At 42.9% G+C, this 22983-nt stretch overlaps 1 pseudogene; it reads right to left on the bottom strand.

Annotated features, from left to right (window-relative positions):
* Window positions 1-7729: 7729 nt before the first annotated feature.
* Window positions 7730-8449, bottom strand: LOC111164577 (myosin regulatory light chain 12B pseudogene; annotated as a pseudogene).
* Window positions 8450-22983: the final 14534 nt, after the last annotated feature.

Here is a 22983-nt window from a genome sequence, read left to right as displayed (position 1 = left end):
GGGAAGATGTTTTACTTATTTATTTATTTATTTGGTTGTGCCAGGTCTTAGTTGCGGCTCACTGGCTCCTTAGTTGTGGCAGGCGGTCTCCTTAGGTGTGGCATATGAACTCTTAGTTGCAGCATGCATGTGGGATCCAGTTCCCTGGCCAGGGATCGAACGCAGGCCCCCTGCATTGAGAGCATGGAGTCGTAACCACTGTGCCACCAGGGAAGTCCCTCATTTTAAAAACCTTTAACAAATTTTGAATAATAGGAACTCATTCATCCCAGCAAATAGTGTCTACAAAAACCTCAGTGTGCATAATACTTAATGGTGAAAGAATGAGTATTTTCCCTAGTACTGGGAACAATGCAGGGTGTTCACTTTTGCCATTTCTATTCAACATTGTACTGGAGGTTCTAGCCAGTGGAATAAGCCCCCTACCTCACTGAAATAAAGCCATCCTGATTGGAAAGGAAGAAATAAAACTGTATTTATTCACAGGTGATCCTATATGGAGAAAATCCCAAGAAATGCACACACACAAAACAGCTAGTAGACCCACAGACAAATTTAGCAAGGCCATGGGACACAATATCAACATCAAAATATCAATTGTATTTGTATATACTAGCAACAAAACTCCAAAAACGAAATTAAGAAAACAATTTGATTCACAATAGCCTTTAAAAAAGAATAAAACACTTAGGGATAAATCTGATAAAATATGTACAAAACCTGCATACTAAAAGTTACTACAAATTACAAAACGTTGCTGAGAAAATTTAAAGAAGTTCTTAATAAATAGAGATAGTTCATAGATTGGGAGACTCAATATTGTCAATATGTCAACCTTCCCTAGATTTATCTGTAGATTGAACACAATACCTGTCAAAATCTCAGCTGACTTTCCTGTAGAAATTGACAAGCAGATCTTAAAATGTGTGTGGAATATACATTTATATTACCTTAAACAGCCAAAACATTTTGAAAAAGGAAAACAGTTGAAGGACTTACCATACCTATTTCAAAACTTATAAAGCCACAGTAATTAAGACAGTGTGGTACTGGTGGAAGGATAAGTGTGTAGATCAGTGGAACAGATTGGAACATAAATCCTTAAATTTATGATCAATTGGGTCTTTTATTGTGGCAAAATACATATAACAAATGTTGCCATTTTAACCGTTTTAAAGTATAGAATTCAGTGGCATGAAGTACATTCATAATGTTGTGTAACCATCACCATTATCTAGTTCTAGAACATTTTCATCACCCCAAATGAGAACACCATGCCCATTAAGTGGTCAGTCTCCATTCCCTCCCTACCCCAGCCTTCGGCAAACACAAATATGCTTTCTGTCTCTATCTATATGCTTTTCATGGATATTTCAAAAAAATGGAATCATACGATATGTGACCTTTTATATCTGGCTTCTTTAACTTAGGATAATATTTTGGCAGTTCATTCACATTATTGTATTATCAGTACCTTTTTCCTTTTATGGCTGAATAATATTCCATTTTATGGATATATGACGTTTATCCATTCATATGTTGATGGACATTTGTGTTGCTTCCACCTTTTGGCCATTGTGAATAGTCCTACTATGGACATTCAAGTACAAGTTTGTTTAAACACCTGATTTCAATTTTGGGGGTCCACATCTAGGAGTGGAATTGCTGGATCACTTGGTAGTTCTATATTTAACTTATTGAGAAACCACCAAACTGTTTTACATAGAAGCTGCACCATTTACAGTCTCACTCAGTAATGTATGATGGTTCCACATGCTCTCTAACAGTTGTTCTTTTTCTTTTTTTAATTTATGGCTATCCTAGTATGTGTGAAGTAGTATCTCATTGTAATTCTCATTTGCATTTCCCTAGGGTTAATGATGTGGAGCATCTGTTCATTTGCTTGGTGGCCATTTATACATCTTCTTTGCAGAAATATTAAGTACTTAGGGATAAATTTGACAAAAGGTCTGCAAGACCTGTACACTGAAAACTACAGCAGAAATTAAATAATACATACATAAATAAATGGAGTGATATACCATGCTCACAGATTTGAAAACTCAGTGTTGCTGGATGTCACCTCTACCAAACTGATCTATAGATTCAATGCATTCCCAATAAAATCACAGTAGGACTTTTAAAAGAAATTGACAAAGTGATTCCAACATTTCTATAGAAATGCAAAAGGCTAAGGACAGCCAAAAAATTTTGAAAAAGAACAAAGATGCAGGACTTACACTACATTTCAGGACTTAGTATAGAACAACAATAATCCAGGCAGTGTGGTATTGGCATTAAGATAGATTTAGAGATCAATGGAACAGAACAGAGAGTTCAGAATATACTCACAACTATATGGACAATTGACTTTTGACTGAGATGCCAAGGCAATACAATGGAGAAAAAGATAACATTTTCAACAAAGTACTGGAAACATTGGAAAAGCACATCTTTAAGACCAAACTTGACTTAAAAATTTTTTTAAATTTATTTATGCATTTATTTTGCTGTGCTGGGTCTTAGTTGCAGCACGTGGGATCTTTGCTGCCACGTGCAAAACTTGACTCTTAACTCACATCATATACAAAAATTAACTCGATATCATGACATACATATGAGATAAAACCATAATACATGCCACCTGCGAATTACTGCAGTTCAGTATTTCACTGCTGGGTGCCCTTTCCCCGATGCCAATTTTAATAAAAAGTTAGATTCTATCACCCTGGGGATCACAGCGGAATGGCTAAAGCAGAGGCTCTACAACCTCACATTGACACCCACTCCCTCCACTCCCTTCCTGTGTCCCAAAACCTCTCTTCTCTTTCTTCTCTTTCCCTTATCAAAACTGGCTGTGCACGGGTGCTGTCCCCGTGTCTGAAGGCCTTGGCAACACAACACCCTCCAGCGGTTTCTGATGTAGTTCACGGAATCCACCAGGAGATGGCGCTGCTCCACTAGCGCCGGCCAGCCTCGGGCTGGAGCGTGGAGCTTTCACCCAGCTTTGGCAGAATTCGCTTTCTGTAAATGAACAAACCATGAGGACGAGATATATAGGTTTTCGAGTTATACGAGGTGCAAGATCTTGGGCAAATAAGAACCTATGAACTGATTACGTGCTCCCGATTTCCATGCACGCTACAACAAGACTTGCAGATGCATCCGGCGGGCAGGGCATCCCAGTAAGTCACCAGGGACTTTTCAGAACACCATCAGTACTGGAGATGGGCCGTCCCATCTTTAAACCAGACGCACGGCGGGTGGAGCAGGCTTGGGAGGGGGAAACCAGCTGGGCTTGAACCCGGCGTCTTCAGGTTACGAGCGGAGTCACTATGGCCAGGTCCTTCAGGCTCTCTGCGCTTCGCTTCCTTCATCTGCGAGATGATTAGTAATTCCCAGGTTCTCTGAGGAATCGGTGAACTAACGCACGTCAGTCAGTGAACACCGAGCACGGTGGCTGACACGTGGGAGCGGTTCGAACACGAGGACTCGCCTTTATTAGTGATCAGCCTGATTCGGAGCTGGTCGGACGAGCTCCTCAGTCTCAGGACGTCAAAAGGCAGCACTGCGTCAGGGTCAAGGGCGCAAACTGTCGTTGGACACAGCAGCTCTACCACTTAATCAGGGCGGCGGGATGGCCCTGGCCTCTCTGAGCCGCAGCGCCGTGACCGGTGCAATTGGCGTGGGCAGCACCCAGCTGGCGGGCTGTCGCGGGGTCCTAGGCGGCCGCGAGCGTGGGGAGGGCCTGGCTCGTGGGAAGGGCTGGGTGGGTGGCGGTTGCCGTGGGAACCCGGCCGCAGGGGCGGCGCCGCCGCGCACCGCCCGGAATCAAAGGTCTCCTTGCGCCCGGTCCGCGCCTAGTTCCCCCAGTTCTCCTCTGCTCGCCCTCAGCCACACAGAGGGGGTAGCCGAGCTCCAAAGGGAGAAAAAGAAAACGGGAAACACAGGCGATTCTATCCATCAACATTTCCCCGGATTTGGAAAAGACAAAGCCACCCTGTGACTTTGATGGCGGTACTACCGCTGAAATCCGCGGTGAGCCTCCCCGAAGCTCACAGCCTGCCTCTGCTGCCTCCCAGCTTTGCTGGAAACGTCCAGAGGCCTAGTTCGCCGGAACCTTTAACCTCGCACCGCCTCTTAGGGCTGTCTCTCCTCGCCAGTGCCTCTGGGAGGACAACTGAAGGACAAGAGCCCGGCCACATTCCTGTCCCCACTCCGTCCTTCTTGTGACTTCACCTTGTCAGGGAGAAGCCGGCCTTGTAATGCTTTGTGCAGTTCCCTGTCCCTGCTTCCCGAGGTCGCTCCAAACCGGGCCCAGTTGTCCATTCAGTCCAGCCAGTGAGGCTCTGGAGCTTGTTGGTAGTGCGAAGAATTTTGAACCCCAGCATTTCAGAAACCAAAGATAGTCTTCAGGTTCGCTTGTAGTTGCTTTAAACAGAAGGCAACAAACAAACAAATCAACCAAACAGATTTAACAAAAAGTCTGGTTTGGTTTCATCGTCATCGCTAATAGTATTGTGACCACCTAGAGGGGTGGGATAGGGAGGGTGGGAGGGAGACGCAAGAGGGAGGAGATATGGGGATATATGTATATGTATAGCTGATTCACTTTGTTATACAGCAGAAACTTAGACAACAACGTAAAGCAATTATACTCCAATAAAGATGTTAAAAAAATAATAATATTTATTGGACCCTGAAGAGGAACAAGGTTCTGGCCTAGGCACCTCATAGTACTGGATTCTACAACGCTCTTTATAGACAATATAGATGAAACAGAGCAGCTTGTGTCAGATAAACATAAGGCATTCAAGGAACAACCAAGTTTTTTTTTAATCTTGAAAGCTTCCCCCCCCACAATCTTTTAAATCTGGCTTCAAGAAGAGCAATAGAATAAATGTATTAAAATTATGCCAGAAAGATGGTAGTTGGAGGGGAGGAAGTAGGTTAGACAAGGAGAGGCATTTTATAGCCACATCCTCAATCATTTTCCGGGTCCAAGCTGTCCTCATGTCTTGCCTGGATGATGGTGACAGCCTCCTCCTACCTGGAAGCCTTTTGCCCCTCTACACAGCAGCAAGGTTGAGTTTTTTGAAATGTGAATCACGTTTCTTCCCTGCCTAAAGCCCTAGGATTCCACACTTAAACTACGCAGCAAACACCATCCTTGTGTTCTCTCGTGCTCCCCCAATGCTCCTGCCGCATGTGCCTTGGGAGGAGCTGTCCCTTTTGAACCCCGATCATCTCATGGGACCTCCTTCTTGTCATTCAGACCTCAGCTTAACGTGACATCTCAAAGAGGCCCTTCCTGACTACCCTCTGCTTCATTTGCTCAGTTCTTTGTCGCACAGGACTTATTTGAGATGAGTTATTGATCATCTGGCTCTCACTAGAGAGCGTGTATCCCAGGAGGGCAGCGTCCTTGTCTGTCCTGCCCCCCAGCTGTCCCCAACACTTAAACGGTGCCTGAGAAACAGTGGTTTAATGATGATCAAGATAATCCCACCACCTTTTCCCCTTTCCCTAAACATACAGTGATTTTCCACCTGGTTTTGTGACACTTCACAGTGACTTTATGCTTGTAAGTGGAAAAGGGAGCCGGATGTGAACTCTTGTACTTGAGAAACCTTAGATAAGTGCTTTGACTTTTTGAGACTTCAACTTGACTTACACTCTACTTACCCTGTGGGCTGTGAGGATTAGATAATAAATGTGAAAGCTCTTATGAACTGCAAAGCACTGTACAGTAAATCCTTGTTTGTTAATCCCAAACTCCTAATTCACTCCGCCCCCTGCTCCTTTCCCCTTTGGTAGCCATAAGTTTGTTTTCTATGTCTGTGGGGAAAGGAAGCCAAGAAAAAAAATTCTTTTAAGTGATAGCAAGTCAACAGAGATCTGCCTACTGCACCCAGCTATAAAGCACAAATATTAAACAATATGTAAATGCATTGATTTTAAGGAGACAAAATTCCAATATGCTTTTAGGAGAGGGAATAGGTGTTGAACAGTGTTGAAAAACTTCTTTCAGTGGATATTTTCCTTTTTAAAATTGTTCTCTCCTGTTTGTCAAATTGCTGGGCCTTGAGAATTTAAAATGAGCTCATAGCAGCCTTGTTTCCATGTTTTTCAGTCCTTCGCCTTCCCTAGAGTCTACACTACATGAACTGCCTTCAAACAGACAATAGTATTGCTTATCATCTTTGTCTTCTGTAGTTTTTTTAAACCTGGGATAGAATTTTTTGAAATTCTATTCACATCATCAATTACCCCAATTATTTTAAATTTCGATAGTGACTACAGAATTATGTTATAATGTAATGGAAATGTCTTGATTCTTTTAGGCATTTGCGGGTTTTCATAGAGACAACCTAGTGGTTCCAGCACCGTAAGCTCTGGGGTGAGGTGCCCTAGGTTGGAATTCCAACTGTCATGTTGGGAGGATTCAGTGAAAATCATATACGTGAAATGCCTCAGACACAGTAAATGCTCAGTCATAACTATTCTATGGAATTTTGCCTCATCTTAGAATCTTAGATCAATAAAATGTTTAATGTTCTCCCAGATACATTCTACATGTGTCATTCAGTAGTTTAAACATCTTAACTTACCAGAAGTATTAAAAAAACCAAACACATAACTAGTTTTTACTGCATAATAATGTTAAAGTGTACTTAAGAGTTTTGAAGGACACTGTCCCGCATATGAGAAAAATCAAGTTTACCATGAAACCTGAATTATATGACATTGCAAACTGAAAAAAGAACTATCCCCAAACCACCACTCACTCATTTGTTTAACTTGCCATTAGATTCCATTTCAGTCAGAATAATCTTTATTTCAAAATATCATTTTAATTATACAAAACTATAAAAATCTAGCAAAGCCAGAGATATGGATATATTTTCCTGGAGGTTCACATGTCAATTTTTATTCACAATCTCTTTTTCAATACAATTTACAACCTCATCCCCATTTCCAGTCTGATTATACAAATGCTAAGTGGCAGAAAGGTCTGGAATAAATATATCAAAAAAAAGTGGGGTGGGAGGGAGCTGTGAAACTAAGTTGCATTCAACAGGTTCTATGAGGCTGGGAAATAAAAAAGCATAAGACACATAAAATAAGCTACAAGGATATATGTAACAATTCAGGGAATATAGCAAATATTTTATAACAGTAAATGGAGTATAACCTTTAAAACTTGTAAATCACTATATTGTACACCTGTAACATATAATAGTGTATATCAACTATACTTCAATTGTAAAAAAGAGTAAGACAAACTACTATATATAAAATAGATAAACAACAAGATCCTACTGTATAGCACAGGGAACTATATTCAATATCTTGTAATAAAGTGTAATTAAAAAGAATAATATATGCATATTTATACATATATGTATAACTGAATCACTTTGCTGTACACCAGAAACTAACACAACATTGTAAATTAACTATAGTCTAATAAAAACATTTTTTTAAAAAGTAAGTAGAAGTTGGTTTTTTGTTTTTTGTTTTTAAAAGATTTTTTTGATGTGGACCATTTTTAAAGTCTTTTATGGAATTTGTTAAAACATTGCTTCTGTTTTATGTTTTTTTGGTTTTGTGGTCCCAAGGCATGTAGGATCTTAGCTCCCTAACCAGGGATCAAACATGTATCCCCTGCATTGGAAGGCAAAGCCTGAACCCCTGGACCGCAAGGGAAGTCCCTGGAAGTTTTTTGGTTTTTTGTTTTTTAATTTTTTAAAACCATTTATTTATTTAGGCTCCTCCGGGTCTTCATTGTGGCATGCAGGATCTTAGTTGCAGCACGCGGGCTTCTTAGTTGCGACATGTGGGATCTAGTTCCCCGACCAGGGATCGAACCCGGGCCCCCTGCTTTGGGATCATGGAGTCTTACCCACTGGACCACCAGGGAAGTCCCAGTAGTTGGAAGTTTTTAGCTAAAGTTCTTTCAATGTCTTCTTTGCCTTTTGCTCCAAGTTTAAGAATGCACATGAACTCAGTTAAATGAAAGCTTCCCTTTTTGTCAATTGTCTCTGAACAGCTCATCCACTTCTTCATCTACCAACTGATCTCCCATTGTCGTCAGATCTCTCTTGGATAATCCTCCTGAATGGTGCCTACTGCTTCTTTATCAAAGCAAGCAAGAGCATTCTTCTGGATCTGCACCATTTAACTTCTCACCAAACACCGGGAGGAGCAAGGTGAAATTTATGGGCCCTGGGACCTCATTCATCATGGCGTTGAGGTATGCATCAGCTGGATTCTTCCCTGGAGAACCAAGCACATCACACAAGTTTTCCTTGATGAAACCGTCTCTGTTCTGATCAATTACATTGGAGGCCTCTTTGAACACTTGAATCTGTCGTTGGTCAAATATGGCAAACACATTGGAGGTGGCGAATTGAGGACATTTCTTGGTGGTCTTAGTCTTTGCCATTTTGCTTTATGTGGTGGCTGTTTAACTCTGGGAATCGGTCCTTCAGAAGTTGCAGTTAATCTTGTCCAAACTCAGTCCCATTAAAGCATGAATGAATATCCCAGTCAGCCACTGTAGAAGTCTCTTCAACAGAGCCCAAGTCCAGACACGAGAGCTGCCCTGTGCCCTGTTTTTTTTAAGTTCCTATCAGTTGGATATGAAACGAGATTGACAAATTGCGGTGCTTGTTGAATCTTAGTAATGGGTACTTGCGAGTTTGTTAGACTTTTCTTTTGAATTTGTTGTATGTTTGAAATCTTCCATAATAAAAATAGGTTAAACTATCCTATCCCCCCAAAGGGCTGCAATTCAATGGTTGTCAAGCTCTTAAAATAATAAACAAACTGACTCCTTTTATTTTTCAAATAAAATCTTAGGTGGAACCCTAATACGTAAACCAAATCAAAGGTGAGGTGCTCTGGCTGAAGCTAGGGTGTGGAGTGACTAGAGTCCTGCCTCTGGCCTTCCATCCACACCAGCAGTGAGAGCCCTTGAGCCACTTCTGTAATCTATGCTTACTTGCTACTCAAAGTGTGGGTCAGGGACCAGCAGCACGAGCATCACCTGGAGGCTTGTGACTCTGAGGCCTCCACCCCAGACCAACTGAATCAGGACTTGCACTTTCATAATGTGCCCAGTGATTCCAGTGCACATTAGAGTTTGAGAAGCACAACTCCGCGGTAGCTTGAGGCTGGAGAGGCTAAGTGAGCTATATTTTACAAATGAACTAAGGAAGGCTCAAAACAATGTGCACAAAGCCACACAGCTAGTGGGTGGGAGAGCCAAGGTTAGCAGCCAGGTTGCCTGACTTTCAGCTCAGCCATTTCTGCACTATTCTTGTCAATTGCACCCTATGGCAGATTCCCCTCTGGTCCCAGGGGACAAGTTCATGCTTTGTTTCTGGGACCAAGCCCCAGTCTCGTGTCCTTGCATCTAAATCCATGACTTGCTTCCTTACCTAACATCAAGGTGCTCCAGAATTGGGGTCAAGGGGCTTCCCTGGTGGCACAGTGGATAAGAATCTGCCTGCCAATTCAGGGGACACGGGTTTGATACCTGGTCCAGGAAGATCCCACATGCCGCAGAGCAACTAAGCCCGCAAGCCACAACTACTGAAGCCCGTGTGCCTAGAGCCTGTGCTCCGCAACAGAAGAAGCCACTGCAATGAGAAGCCCTCGCACCGCAATGAAGGGTAGCCCCCGCTCGCCTCAACTAGAGAAAAGCCCATGCGCAGCAACGAAGACCCAACACAGCCAAAAATAAATAAATAGATAGATAGATTAAAGAACTGGGGTCAAACTTTGGTCCCCACTATTCCTTTCTCCTGACACATTCCTCACCCTGGTCCTTGCTAGAAACTGTCTTTGGAGTCTGACAGCCTGATAGGAAAAGGTCTAGGATGGTAGGCATTTGGCACTGTGATGTCCCTAAGCTGGTGGGAATTCAAGGCTAGGATTCCAGTTTCTGGCAAGGACTGGCATGAACAATATGGGGACCGCTGTCCACTTCTTTGGACATGTGATCACCAATTGCTTCTGCTTCTGCTGTCAGGCAGGGCAGCTGCCACATACAATAAACATTTCAGCCTTGTTCCTTCTAAAGACCATTTTAAAATAAAACAGATGCACCGAAATACTCTTTTTAAAAATTATACCTAATAAAATAATTTTATTTTTAATTTTTAAATTTAAGTATTGTTGATTTACAGTATTAGTTTCAGATGTACAACATAGTGATTCAATATTTTTATAGATTATACTCCATCTAGCATTATTATAAAATATTGGCTATATTCCTTGTGCTGTATAATATATCCTTGTTGCTTATTTATTTTATACATAGTAGTTTGTACCTCTTAATCCCCTACCCCTATCTTGCCTCTTCCCCGCCCCTCCCCACTGGTAATTCCCCGCCCCTCCCCACTGGTAACCACTAGTTTGTTCTCTATATCTGGATACACCAGAACATTCTTAAACAGAAAGCCTTAGTTTCTTTTTTTTTTTTTTTTCACGGCTTGCGCGATCTTAGTTCGCTGACCAGGGATTGAACCCAGGGCCACGGTAGTGAAAACATGGAGTCCTAACCGCTGGACCGCCAGGGAAGTCCCAAGCCTTAGTTTCTTAATTCCTGATCCCAAAACCACTCTCACTGAGGCTGGGAATGCTTGATGTAGCCCTTGTCCTCGGCCACCCTGGCCTGGGTGAAACAAGGAGTAGGGTTTCATGGTGCTTGTGGTGTGTCCTGGCCCAGGACTGCAGGAATGGATTCCTCTGCAGAACCTTGGCACCTTGTGACCAGCAGTAAGTAGGCTGGCACTATTTATTTAATTGGACTCTGCATACACATCTGAAATTCAACAATCTACCAGCAGATGGCGATGAGGAGGGAAGGAAACAAATCCCAGGACTTCTTCCTTCCTCCTGGGCTTTATTCAACGAAAACTAAACATCTGAGTAATGATGGCTTTGCCCACCGAGTAGAAGGAAAGGCTGGGAGGGCAGGGGAGCCTTCTGCGTAGTACTAAGGTATATTTTTCTCAGCATGAATAGGATGTGGGTATGGATCAGGGGAGAAGCACCCTACATTTTGAAATGACTTAGAGCTTTTCTGGACATGACTTGCTGAAGATGAAAGATTTACTGATATGTTAAAGAACTGCTGTGAACATTTCCAAAGCTCAAGTCCATGCACGTGTCCGGTTGTGGGAGTAAGAAAAAAGGCTGGAAAACTGGAATGTTCATTTGTGCTTTTTCTATACCTTTCCTGGCCAGCCTGATGCTGTCTCATGTACAGTACCCATGAATGTAAAATGCATGACTTGGACTTCCCTGGTGGCGCAGCGGTTAAGAATCCACCTGCCAATGCACGGTACATGGGTTCGAACCCTGGTCTGGGAAGATCCCACCTCCTGTGGAGCAAGGAAGTCCGTGCGCCACAACTACTGAGCCTGTGCTCTAGAGCCCATGAGCCACAACTACTGAGCCCACGAGCCACAACTACTGAAGCCTGCGCGCCTAGAGTCCATGCTCCACAACAAGAGAAGCCACCGCAATGAGAAGCCCGCACACAGCAACGAAGACCCAATGCAGCCAAAAACAATAAATAAAAATAAAAAAATAAATTTTAAAAAATAAAATATTAAAAATAAATTCTTTCCTCACCACCTGGCCACTTTCCAGCAACTACCAGGAATGAAAGACTTCTGGTTTCTGTGGATCCTAGAAGATATTTGTGAAAACTAACTCCATTAGTGCAAGCCCCTTAATTGTCCTAGAGGAAGGGTGTCCACTCTGAACTGGGGCCTTGACAGGGAAAGGGGCAGGCCAAGGAGAAGTAGGGCAAGAGTCAGGAGTCTGGGAACAGGTTAGCTGGGTCCTCTGCTCTGGGTTGAAACCAGACTGCTATTTTCATCTGAGGCTCAGGATCCTCTTCCAAGATCCCTGGTTGTTAATAGAATTCCTTTCTTTGTGGTTTTATGACTTTCTTGCTGGCTGTCAGCTGGGGGTCGCTCTCAGGTTCTAGAGGCTTGCCACAGTTCCTTGCCAAGTGGCCTCCGTACTTTTTTTTTTTTTTTTTTTTGCGGTACGCGGGCCTCTCACCGTTGTGGCCTCTCCCCTTGCGGAGCAACAGGCTCCGGACGCGCAGGCTCAGCGGCCATGGCTCACGGGCCCAGCCGCTCCGTGGCATGTGGGATCTTCCTGGACCGGGGCACGAACCCGTGTCCCCTGCATCAGCAGGCGGACTCTCAACCACTGAGCCACCAGGGAAGCCCTCCATACTTTTGTAAAAAGAGAGAAATTAAAAAGGCCTGGACAGTGATGGGAAGTCCGGAAAGGCAGGGTGAGGACGTCCATAAACCTGCTCCTCCATAAAAGCAAAGAAACGCTGGCAGAACTTGTCAGTATCCACTTGTTCAGAACTCTGGAAATTAACCAAAGGCTTGCAACACTCTGACATGCTTCTATTCAAGCAAAACTGCTGAATCTCATAAGAACAGTGAGAACAGCTGGCTTTATGGCTTTTTAACTTGGACTATTCCCATCCCCTTCTCCCCAGCTTCACGGGACCCTTAAAATCCAGCAGCCTCAACCATCAACCTGAAAAATGAACCAAAAAAAGCCCAAATGGAAACAGCCCAAATGTCCTTCCATTAATAGTGATTATCTATGACTGGGGAGTGAGATTTGAGAGACTTTTGCTTTTTTACTTTATAGCACTTCTATACAATTAAATTGTTACAAGAGTGCTACTTTAAAAATAAACAACAGTAATAAAGATAAAACAGAGGAAGAGAGGGTTCCTAAAAATGCTGTAATGATCAAGGAATGGTAGATGGAAATTGTACAGAACTCTTCATGGCTCTTTCTAAATTAAAACCTATATAAAACATTGACGTTCTTTTTATTTGATGTGCCATCTTTAACATTTCATTTTAGCGAAAGCCAAAAAAAATGTTTCTAAGAGCTTTTATAGACACAGATTTGACTTTCGGTTCCTGATTCTACTTTCCATGTAAGGTTCTAAGTTCATCAACTGTAAATTCTCTTACCATGATGGCTTTCAGGGACATAACCATAGCAAGTGGGGAGGGACTATGGTACAGGACTTTATCTGGCAAGCTTACTTTGCTACTCTGCAAAAATAACTATGTGTTAACTCGGCTATAATCTTAAAAGCTAACCCAAAGCAATTATAAGCAGCTTTTTGTTCCCAATGTTAAAGCCCCTCCTGGAGACTGAAACTATTTTTGTCAGTGCAGGATAATGTATCCCGTGCCCAAGAGGTACATTAATTAGCAGGAAGACTTCGGGTAGCCACCTACTGTGATAACATCCCTACAGTTCTCTAGGAGGCCATCCGTGTGAATGAGCCTAGGAAAAAAACCTGCCACGAAAAATGTCCCCCACCTTCCACTCCAGACACAACAATTATCCATGTTTTGTTTGAGACAAGGAAGTAACCTGCAGGGTTCAAATTCTCCCCATGATTATTAGAAAGTATCTCTGCTGAAAACTAGGATGTAACCGCTGTGATCGGATCTCTTACCATTACCCGTTGACCTTGGATGGGATTCAGATGGTCTTTGATGGCCCTGAAATTGTAGGTATAATTTTGTGCTAATGTGAATTTGAGAGTGTCTGTTGCTTTCACCAGTTTCCTAAGGTGGCCTGTGGCCAAAAGAAATATAAGATCCACTGATCTAAGGGTTTCCTGGATTGAGACTAGAAGTAACAGACTGATGAAAGGCATTCCTTCCCCCCCACTTCCCTCCCCCCCCCCCCCCCCCCGCCGATTCTTCAAAGACAGCTCTGAGTCTGGGGTTATCCCTGTACCTGCAGTTTCCTTGACACTATATCCGGGCAGAGGATGGAAGCCCTGAGGGGAGGGCTGGAGGAGGGAAAACATAACAATGACAGAATGGTATTTGCAAGCTCCTGAACTGAAAGGGTCTTCAGGGAGAAAAATCTGTCCCAGCTTTGAGAGTAGCCCCAGTCTGAGCCAAGCTGTGGAGCCTAGAGGAGAGGGAAGCTGGATGTTTCCGGATGTGAGGACCAGGCAATGAGCAATGACTGCCATGTTGAGAACCACCATAGTCCCAGTTTCTAGTGGCATCACAAGTCCAGAAATCTCAGTCCTTGGCTAACTGTGTGCACTTGGGCAAGACCCTTAAACTTTGGAGATTGTATTTTCTTCTCTGCAGACTGTGAATTTTGGACTAATGACACTCACAAGCATGTATCGTTTTGAGTTTCGGGTTTAAAATTTTGTTTAGGTTTCCAAAACTTGGAAAAGCCTGACTTAGAAGCTAATTTGAACCAAATAAGATGTGACTAAGGTGATCACCTATATAGAGTACCTACCTGGGACCCTGAGATGCCTCACACCACACTAGAGTAGATTTTGATGTCTCAATTGCTATCTTAGAGTGTTCGGCTTTGAATGAGATGCCAGGAGGAAAAGGCAGGAAGTGGAATGATGCTCTGAGCTGCAGCCAGAAAATCGCTGTCCGAAGAGAACTACGTGCATTAATCCCTCTGGTGGCAGCAGAATTGATCAGAGGGAAACTACAAGAAGATTCTCTTTGGGTGTGCAGCTTTATCACATGGATCACAAATAAACTTGGAGGGATGATTCTTAGTCAATCTATGTAGAGGATAACCATAGAGGCTTGCCTATTCCCTCAAAGCTCAAGGCTATATTTGTGGAGCATTAAATTTCAGAAGTAGTTGATGAAATTTATAGGAACACTCTCCTATGTTACTGGTAGGAATGTCAATTGCTCTAACTCTTTTTGGAAGCAGTTTTCAAACATTTAGTAAGAGCCATGAAACTATTTGTACCTTCTGAAATTCCAATTTCGGACACTATCCTTAGGAAATGATCCAAATGATTGGAAATTCGTCGTGCACAGATTGTCAGCAAGGTGACATTGATCCTACTAGAATATGGGAAAATGATGCATAAAGTCTGTAAAACAACTGATGTTCACTGTCGTCTAACCTCTCCCCCCTTCCCCAGCCCCCAGCAGCTGCCTAGCACCCACATGCACACTCTTCTTTCCATTCATTTACTTGCAAAAATGCTCCTTATCATAATGTCACTATGTCACATGCGTTATGCCAAAGGCACTCACCCCCCTCTCAAAGGAGACAGCCCAAAGTCTCATCCTTGTTTTACATCGAGCTTCAAGTGCAGTACCTCTGGGTGATTATCCTCCTTCTTGATCCTTTCTGGATGGGGCACCTCATAATTCAAAGACCTACAGTTAAAGGATAACATTAACCGTCACTAACAGTCACAATACAAGATGAGAATAAGATACCAGAATACCTGCAATACAATATCCATTTAGAAAGGGGGCGGGGAGAAATCACTCTCGGTGGTCCCCAAATTCTCACATATCTCACATTCCGCTGGACAAGAGAAGCAGGGCCTCCCCACTCTGGCAAAGGCGTGAGTTTCTTAGGCGACCTTTCTGCTGCTCCTGGTTTCTGCTCTCTGGGAAGATCAACCTTGTCCATTTTTTGTCGTGGCCACATCTGAGGAAGGCATGGGGAAGCAGTCCCCTTCTGGGATGCAGCACCCACTTCCAGGTGGTAAGCTATGTGCATGGTGGGGTAAGCACTCACACGTCCTTGATGGTGAAGCTAGAGGTTTCTCCAGCAAGATGACCCCTTTGTCAACTGAGGAGGTTAGGCATCTCTTTGCTTCTGATCAATTCTATAGACTGATGACAAAAGCAGACAGTTACCAAGCACTAGATTCCAGACTGGGTGGTTTTGTCTCTTAGCATCAATCTGTGTTGGCTAAGCCCATTCCCTTGTCTCTGAGTTTAATGACCTCCTTGGTTTCTGCTTTAGGACAGTTCACAAAAATACCCTGGGATGGAGAGGCCCCGTGAGGATAATTGGTATCTTTCCCAGGCCTATCTTTCCCAGGTGTTTGGGAAAGACTGAGACGATCAGGCTCTGGCTCCCCCGAGGTCTCTGCCTTCACTGGTCCTACTTCACCTTGGGGCAAATAATTGGGCTTTGTTCACCTTGTACAATAGTCATCACTCAGCCATCTTGGAGTGTAGGCTACAGGGCTTCTATTAGGAGAGCTGTGTTTTCTTCCCTCTCTGCTTTCAGATGGATCAGTTTCACCACCCAAAATTTGTCTCTTGCTTGTAGAACCTTTCTGAATGCCACAAGGAGCAACTAAATCAACACCAGTATCTTGATCCTCTACAAAATGCCATAAGGCCCTAGCCTTACTAGGCACACAGTTCACAAAAAATGACCACTTTGAGGCCATATAACTGGTCTGCCCATTTCCCAACTCAAGATAGAGGGCTTTTCACTGCCATTCACCCAACCTTGCCTTAGACAATTCCACATTATTTGGCTTGTTTCTTTTCCAGGCCCTACTTCTAGGGACCAATTTCTGCATAGGAACACTTTAGTTGCCTGTGACAGCAAAACCTAATTGCTGTGTTCTTGTGATAAATTCAGCTGAATGGGTGTCAAGTAATGCTGGCTTGTGAGATGGGGATGGAGGAGTGAAAATTTTCCATACTTCATTTTTAGTCTTTCTGATGCCTATCAGCGCTTCTTATGCCCCAATACTTGGGTAACTTGAAAGTGTCATGCCCTTCAGGCAATGGTCACCAGGAGCACACCTGCAGTCAGATGAGTTGGGTTTATTACTCACTTTGCAGTGAGGAAGAATGAACACCATGGAGAAACAACGAGGTCTTTCAGTAAAAGAAGTGTGATGGAGTTCTTCCAAGTATGTAGGACTGAAGGGTAAAGGGGGCCAGAAAGTGATATTAGCAAGAAAGTAATTGAAGGGTTGGACCTTGCTGTTCAGGCTAAATAAGAAGTCATGTGTGAAGGATAATTTTGAGGGCGGGGGAGAGGAGGACAGCAATCAACAATATCCAATACTAGGGAGATGACCAGAAAGAAAAAGACCATTTTGTCAAGACCGTATCAATTGAATGATGGGGGTAGAAGCCAGATTGCAGTAGTTGAGGAGTACATAGGAGAGTAAGATGTGAAGGCAGAAAATATAGACAATTCTTTGGAGAAGCATGACCTTGAAGGAAGAAGAAAGGGCAATAGCTAAAGATGGACAGAGTCGAGGGTGCTGATTATGTTGGTGTTATTTTAATGGGAAAGACTTGAATTTGTTTAAATGTTGATGAGAAACATTGAAGGGTAGAGAAGGGGTTGAAAATAGAGAGTACAAGGGAGGAATGGAGGAAAGGGGTCAGGAGAGGATTCCTTCAAATGTTTGAGGGGCTACAATTTCCCTCACACTATATAGGTCCTGAAAATGCAGTAATAATCAAAACCCAAAGCCCAGGTGGAGAGACTGGGCTCAGAAAGAGTGACCCCTCTTCCTCTGTGACAAAAAGAGAGGAGGCAAGGCTGGCTGCTGTAATGAGTGGGGTTTTAGTGTCTTGAAGGTAGAAAGCTGAGGGGCTTCCTGCTTTAAAACATCCATTTTCCCTGAAGAGTAAGAAGCATCTTTTACTGAGAGTTAAAAGTGGGACATGGAAAAATGTGATGGTTAATTTGATGTGTCAACTTGGGTGGGCCACACTACGGTGATATTTGGTCAAACACTAGTCTAGATGTTGCTGGGAAGGTATTTTTCAGATGAGATTAACTTTTAAGTCAGTACACTTTGAGTAAAGTGGGTTACCCTCCATAAAATGGGTGGGCCTTATCAGTTGAAGACCTTAAGAGCAAAAGACTGAGATCCTCTGAGGAAGAAGGAATTCTGTCAACTCAAAGGAACTGAGACTGTGGACTCAAGCTGCAACATCAACTCTTCCCTGGGTCCCCAGCTTGCTGGCCTGCCCTGCAGATTTCAGACTCGCCAGCCCTCACAATCGTGTGAACTAATTCCTCAGAATCCTGATAGATAGGTAGACATATGTTTACATAGAGATATATCCTATTGGTTTTGTTCTCTGGAGAAGCCTGACTAATACAGAGAGAGACTGAGATTGGGATACAGAGAAGACTGCTAGATGGCATCCAGGACTGAGTTCGGGGTGGTGACCAGGAATTTGTAGTGGCCAGCACCCATCCACATGGTGGCAGGGTTTCCTCTTGCAGCACTCAGCAGCCCTCCAGTAAGAAAGCAGAAGGAAGGCGGGTGCAGTTGGATTGATCCAGGATTGGAGTTCTTCTGGGGAAGTGGAATGAAAATATAAGAGGATACGGAGTCATTGAATTATGTACCACAGTCTGTTCTGGATCGGGAAGGAATTGAAGACAGAGGTTAATTGACTATGACAACATGGAAGCGTCAGAGGACTGAAATCTGCTGAGATTAAAAACCAAACCAAAACAACAACAACATACACGTATGTTATGTGTTGAATTGTGTCCACTCCAAAAAAGATACGCTAGGGGCTTCCCTGGTGGCGCAATGGTTAAAAATCCGCCTGCCAATGCAGGGGACACGGGTTCAAGCCCTGGCCTGGGAAGATCCCGTATGCCACGGAGCAATGAAGCCCTTGCACCACAACTACTGAGCCTGCGCTCTAGAGCTCGCGTGCCACAACTACTGAACCCACATGCCACAACTACTGAAGCCCGCGCCTAGAGCCCATGCTCCGCAACAAGAGAGGCCACTGCGATGAGAAGCCTGCACACCACAACGAAGAGTAGCCCCTGCTCACCGCAAGCAGAGAAAGCCCGCGTGCAGCAATGAAGACCCAACGCAGCCAAAAATTTAAAAATTAATTAATTAATTATTTTTTAAAGATGCTGAAGTCCTAATCTCCAGTGCCTCAGAGTGTGACCTTATTTGGAACTAGGATCTTTATAGAGGTAATCCAGTTAAAATGAGGTCATTGGTATGGGCTCTAATCCAATATGACTTTATACATCCTTATAAAATGGGGAACTTTGGACACAGAGACAGGCACGTATAGAAGAAAGACAAAATGTAGACACAGGAAGAACATCATGTGAAGAAAGAGGATTGGAGTGATGCATCTACAATCCAAGGAATTGCCAAAGATTGCTGGCAAGCCACCAGAAGGTAGTAAGAGGGAAGGAAGGAATCCCTTAGAGGTTTCAGAAGGAGCACGACCCTGCCAACACTTGAATTTCAGACTTCTAGCTTCTGGAAGTGTGAGACAATAAATTTCTGTTATTTTAAGCCATCCAGTTTGTGGTACTTGTTATAGGAGCCCTAGCAAGCTAATACTAGCTATATGGAGAGGAAGGGAGTCAAAGAGCCTGAAGGATCAGAGTTGAGTAGAGAGTAGACGCTAATTGAGTTCAGACCCCTGAAGCAGTTAGGACGTTTTGAGGGGATGTACAGAATAATCGGTTGCCCCAGAGTTTCTGAAAAACCCAGATTTATAGAGGGTGATACCAGGTAACTAGGGGGCTTCACTGGAGCCACTGGACTCTTTCTTATCTCAGCCCAAATCTTGCTGGTGGTCCTAGGGCACCCCAGAGAAAGCCAGGGGTTCAGAATGTAGCCTCCCCAAGGTAACAATTTTGGGATCAAATGATCACTCTCTCGCTTTCACCAAACATTGCTACAAGGGCATTTTGTGTGAAACTGTAATGGCAAACAGACTTTCAGTTCACCAGAGGGTGACTTCCTTTGGCCGTCACTAGGCAACAAATCAAGATGGATCCATCTGTAGCCAATTATATGCTCTCCAAAAAAGACACTTTCTTTAGGAAGCAAACCTACAAGTCCTGTACAATACCATACCCACAGCAGAAATCCTTTACTTTGCTAAAAGCACTTTCACCTTTTGGAGTTTCTTCAAAATGAAGACGAAAACTTCACACCGTACACTGGCTTATACGTGTAGTTAAGAGACTCATTATTGTATGAGGAGTGTCTGGTTTTGTTTTATAAAGCGAGGGTGGCAGGTGACCCATTTCATTGACCTACTTTCAGTCTAAATCGAAAGTGTCAACTAACACCCATCTCATGTCAGTTGCAGAGATCTGTCTTTCAAAATTGAAGTACTAAAGAAAAACATTACTTCAGGTTTTCTCATAATCAACAACAAATGTCTACTGGACGTCGACTCCAAAGATGAATAGCACACAGTTCCTGCCCTCAGTGATATGTGCTACAACCTAGTTGGGGAGACAGTATATGTAAATAGAAAGATAATAATCAAAAGTAGCATAGAGATGATCTCATTTAATCCTCAGAAGAATCTTGTGAGGGAGGTACAATTATTGTGGCCATTTTACAGATGAGGAAATCAAGGCACACAGAGGTTAAATAAATTGCCTAAGAAAACATAACTACCACGTAGTACCTCCAGTGTTTGAGTCCAGGTAGTCTGGTTTCAGAGTCCACACTCTTAGAACCACATGACAGTAAAAATGAATGACTCTTTTAATGGCAGCCTCTTAGGTATTCTAAGTCTTGGACTAGGACAAGAAGATGGATTATTAAGAGAGAAAAGCCTTTTGAACAAAATTTCATATTCAGGTTCACAGGAGCTTTAAAATATGCATAGCTTTTTCAAAGTACACTAAGTTGTTATAAATAGAAAGTCAGCCAGTACTAATCAATTATAGAAATCATAGGTGAATGCGATGAAGGCTCTGGCTTCTTGCCTTAATCATGTCCATCACTGTCCTCTAACTCCACTGTGATGGTTGGCCATCTGGCCACTTGAGAAAATACTACCACCAATAAGGAACATGCAACCTTCCATTTGCATTTAAAGAACAATAGCTATTATGACTATGTACAATAGCCAAGACATGGAAGTAAGCCAAATGTCCATTGACAGATGAATGGATAAAGAATATGTGGAATATATATATATATATATATATATATATATATATATATAATGCACACACACACACACACAGTGGAATATTACTCAGCCATAAAGAGAATGAAATAATGCTATTTGCAGCAACATGGATGGACCTAGAGATTATCATACTAAGTGAAGTAAGCCAGACAGAGAAAGACAAATATCATGTTATATCACTTATACGTGGAATCTAAAACAATGATACAAATGGACCTATTTACAAAATGGAAATAGACTGACAGATATAGAAAACAAACTTATGATTACCAAAGGGGAAAGAGGGAGGGATAAACTGGGAATTTGGGTTTAACAGACACACACTATTATATATAAAATAGATAAACAAGGACCAGCTGTATAGAGCAGGGAACTATATTCAATATCTTGTAATAAGCTATAATGGAAAAGAATCTGAAAAAGAATATATATATATATCTGAATCACTTTGCTGCACACCTGAAACTAATACAACGTTGTAAATTAACTATACTTCAAAAACAAAACAATGGCTCATGCGTTGAGCATCATCATGTATCAGCCTGTTTGTATATATTATTTCAATCTTCATGAGAAACCTATGGAATTAGTATTATCATTACCCTACTTGATGTCTGAGGAAACTGAGGCACAGAGAGGTTAAAGTACACACAGCTAGTGAGTGGTGGCTGGGACTTGAACCAGGTCTGACTATGGTCTGTTCTCTTAAACACTGCACCCTAATCAATTCCATACAATATTAAACGAGAAAATTATGTCTACGCGTCAATTGACTGGGCTGTTTTATATTCCTATCAATGTTTATATGTCCATTCTGCATGCCTCTTTTTAGCTTATTTTGAATATCATTGCTCTAGGACTTACGGTCATTAATTTTTGTGGAGAAACCAGAACTCCCCTATTTCTATAATGTATGGCAAACTTCTCTAATTTGGGCTAACTCATTCAATTCATCCACTCTTTCTATTTAGGGGTGTGCAGGTGCATGTGCACCAATGTGTGTGTGTGTGTGCGTGCGTGTGTGTGTGAAGCAACAAGTTAGATCAGCATATCTATCAAATGAAGGACCGTACCTATAACAGCCTTGCATTTCTAGATGCTATTGCTGTGAGAGAGCTACTACTACTACTACTACTGCTACTACTGCTACACACACACACACAATGTGCCTTAAGTTAGCAAAGTCATCCCCACCTTAAGGTCAGTTGGGGAAGTGGCCTTGGGAGCCCCCCATGCTGGGACTTATGTACAGGGAGTGCTGGGAGAAAAAAATAATTGTCTGACATAGAAAAATCAAACTTACCTGAGGCTCCCTAAGTGAGGTTGTAAAGTGCTCAGAGACCAGCTTCTCTGGCAGCCGCTCTTCAGCATCCACTGTCAATCATCGTGCTCTGTGACTCCTTTTCCCTTTAAAACAATCTTGGCATGCATTTGAACTTGACTTTTTCTGGATTTGAAAAACAGACTGCAATGATCAGAGATGGCATTGTGAGGTGATTTTCTGAGGCTCCTGGTGATGGGGACTTAAAATGTTCTGTCACCATCTATTCTTCTCCAGTCCCACCACCTCCACCACAGCCCGGGCTCCCATTTTCTCCTGCCTGCTGGATCACTGGGTGGCCTGGATAACCACAAAGACTCCCCGCTTCAATCCATCCCACATACCAGATACCCGAGTAATAATCCTTAAATATCCACACGTGACACTTACTCCTCTGAGCTAAACTTTTCAATGGCTCCCCTGATTTCCAATAGCAGAAAGTCTAAACTTACCTGTTAGTGGGAACTCTGCTCAATGTTATGTGGCAGCCTGGATGGGAGGGGAGTCTAGGGCAGAATGGATACATGTATATGTATGGCTGAGTCACTTTGCTGTGCGCCTGAAACTATCACGTCATTGTTAATCAGCTATACTCCGATATAAAATATATACATACATACATATATATATATTTGCTTTGAAAAACAAAAACTTACCTGTTAGCCTATCCAGACCTTCCCCCATCAGGCCTCATCTCGGCCTCCACCTACTCTCACTTCCCAGACTCCTAACACGCCTCTTCTACTCTGATCAGGTCTGTCCCATCAGTGTCCCATGAACCCGGCAAGCACATTCATTCACAGGTTGTCATATTACAATGAGATGTTGTATTTGTTTCATTCAAAAACATATTGGAGGCCT

The sequence above is a fragment of the Delphinapterus leucas genome, chromosome X, assembly GCF_059928025.1.
Source record: "Delphinapterus leucas isolate spDelLeu-1000000601 "Yukka" chromosome X, BTC_Dleu_Yukka2, whole genome shotgun sequence".
NCBI lineage: Eukaryota > Metazoa > Chordata > Mammalia > Artiodactyla > Monodontidae > Delphinapterus > Delphinapterus leucas.
This window is presented reverse-complemented; position numbering and strand designations above follow the sequence as displayed.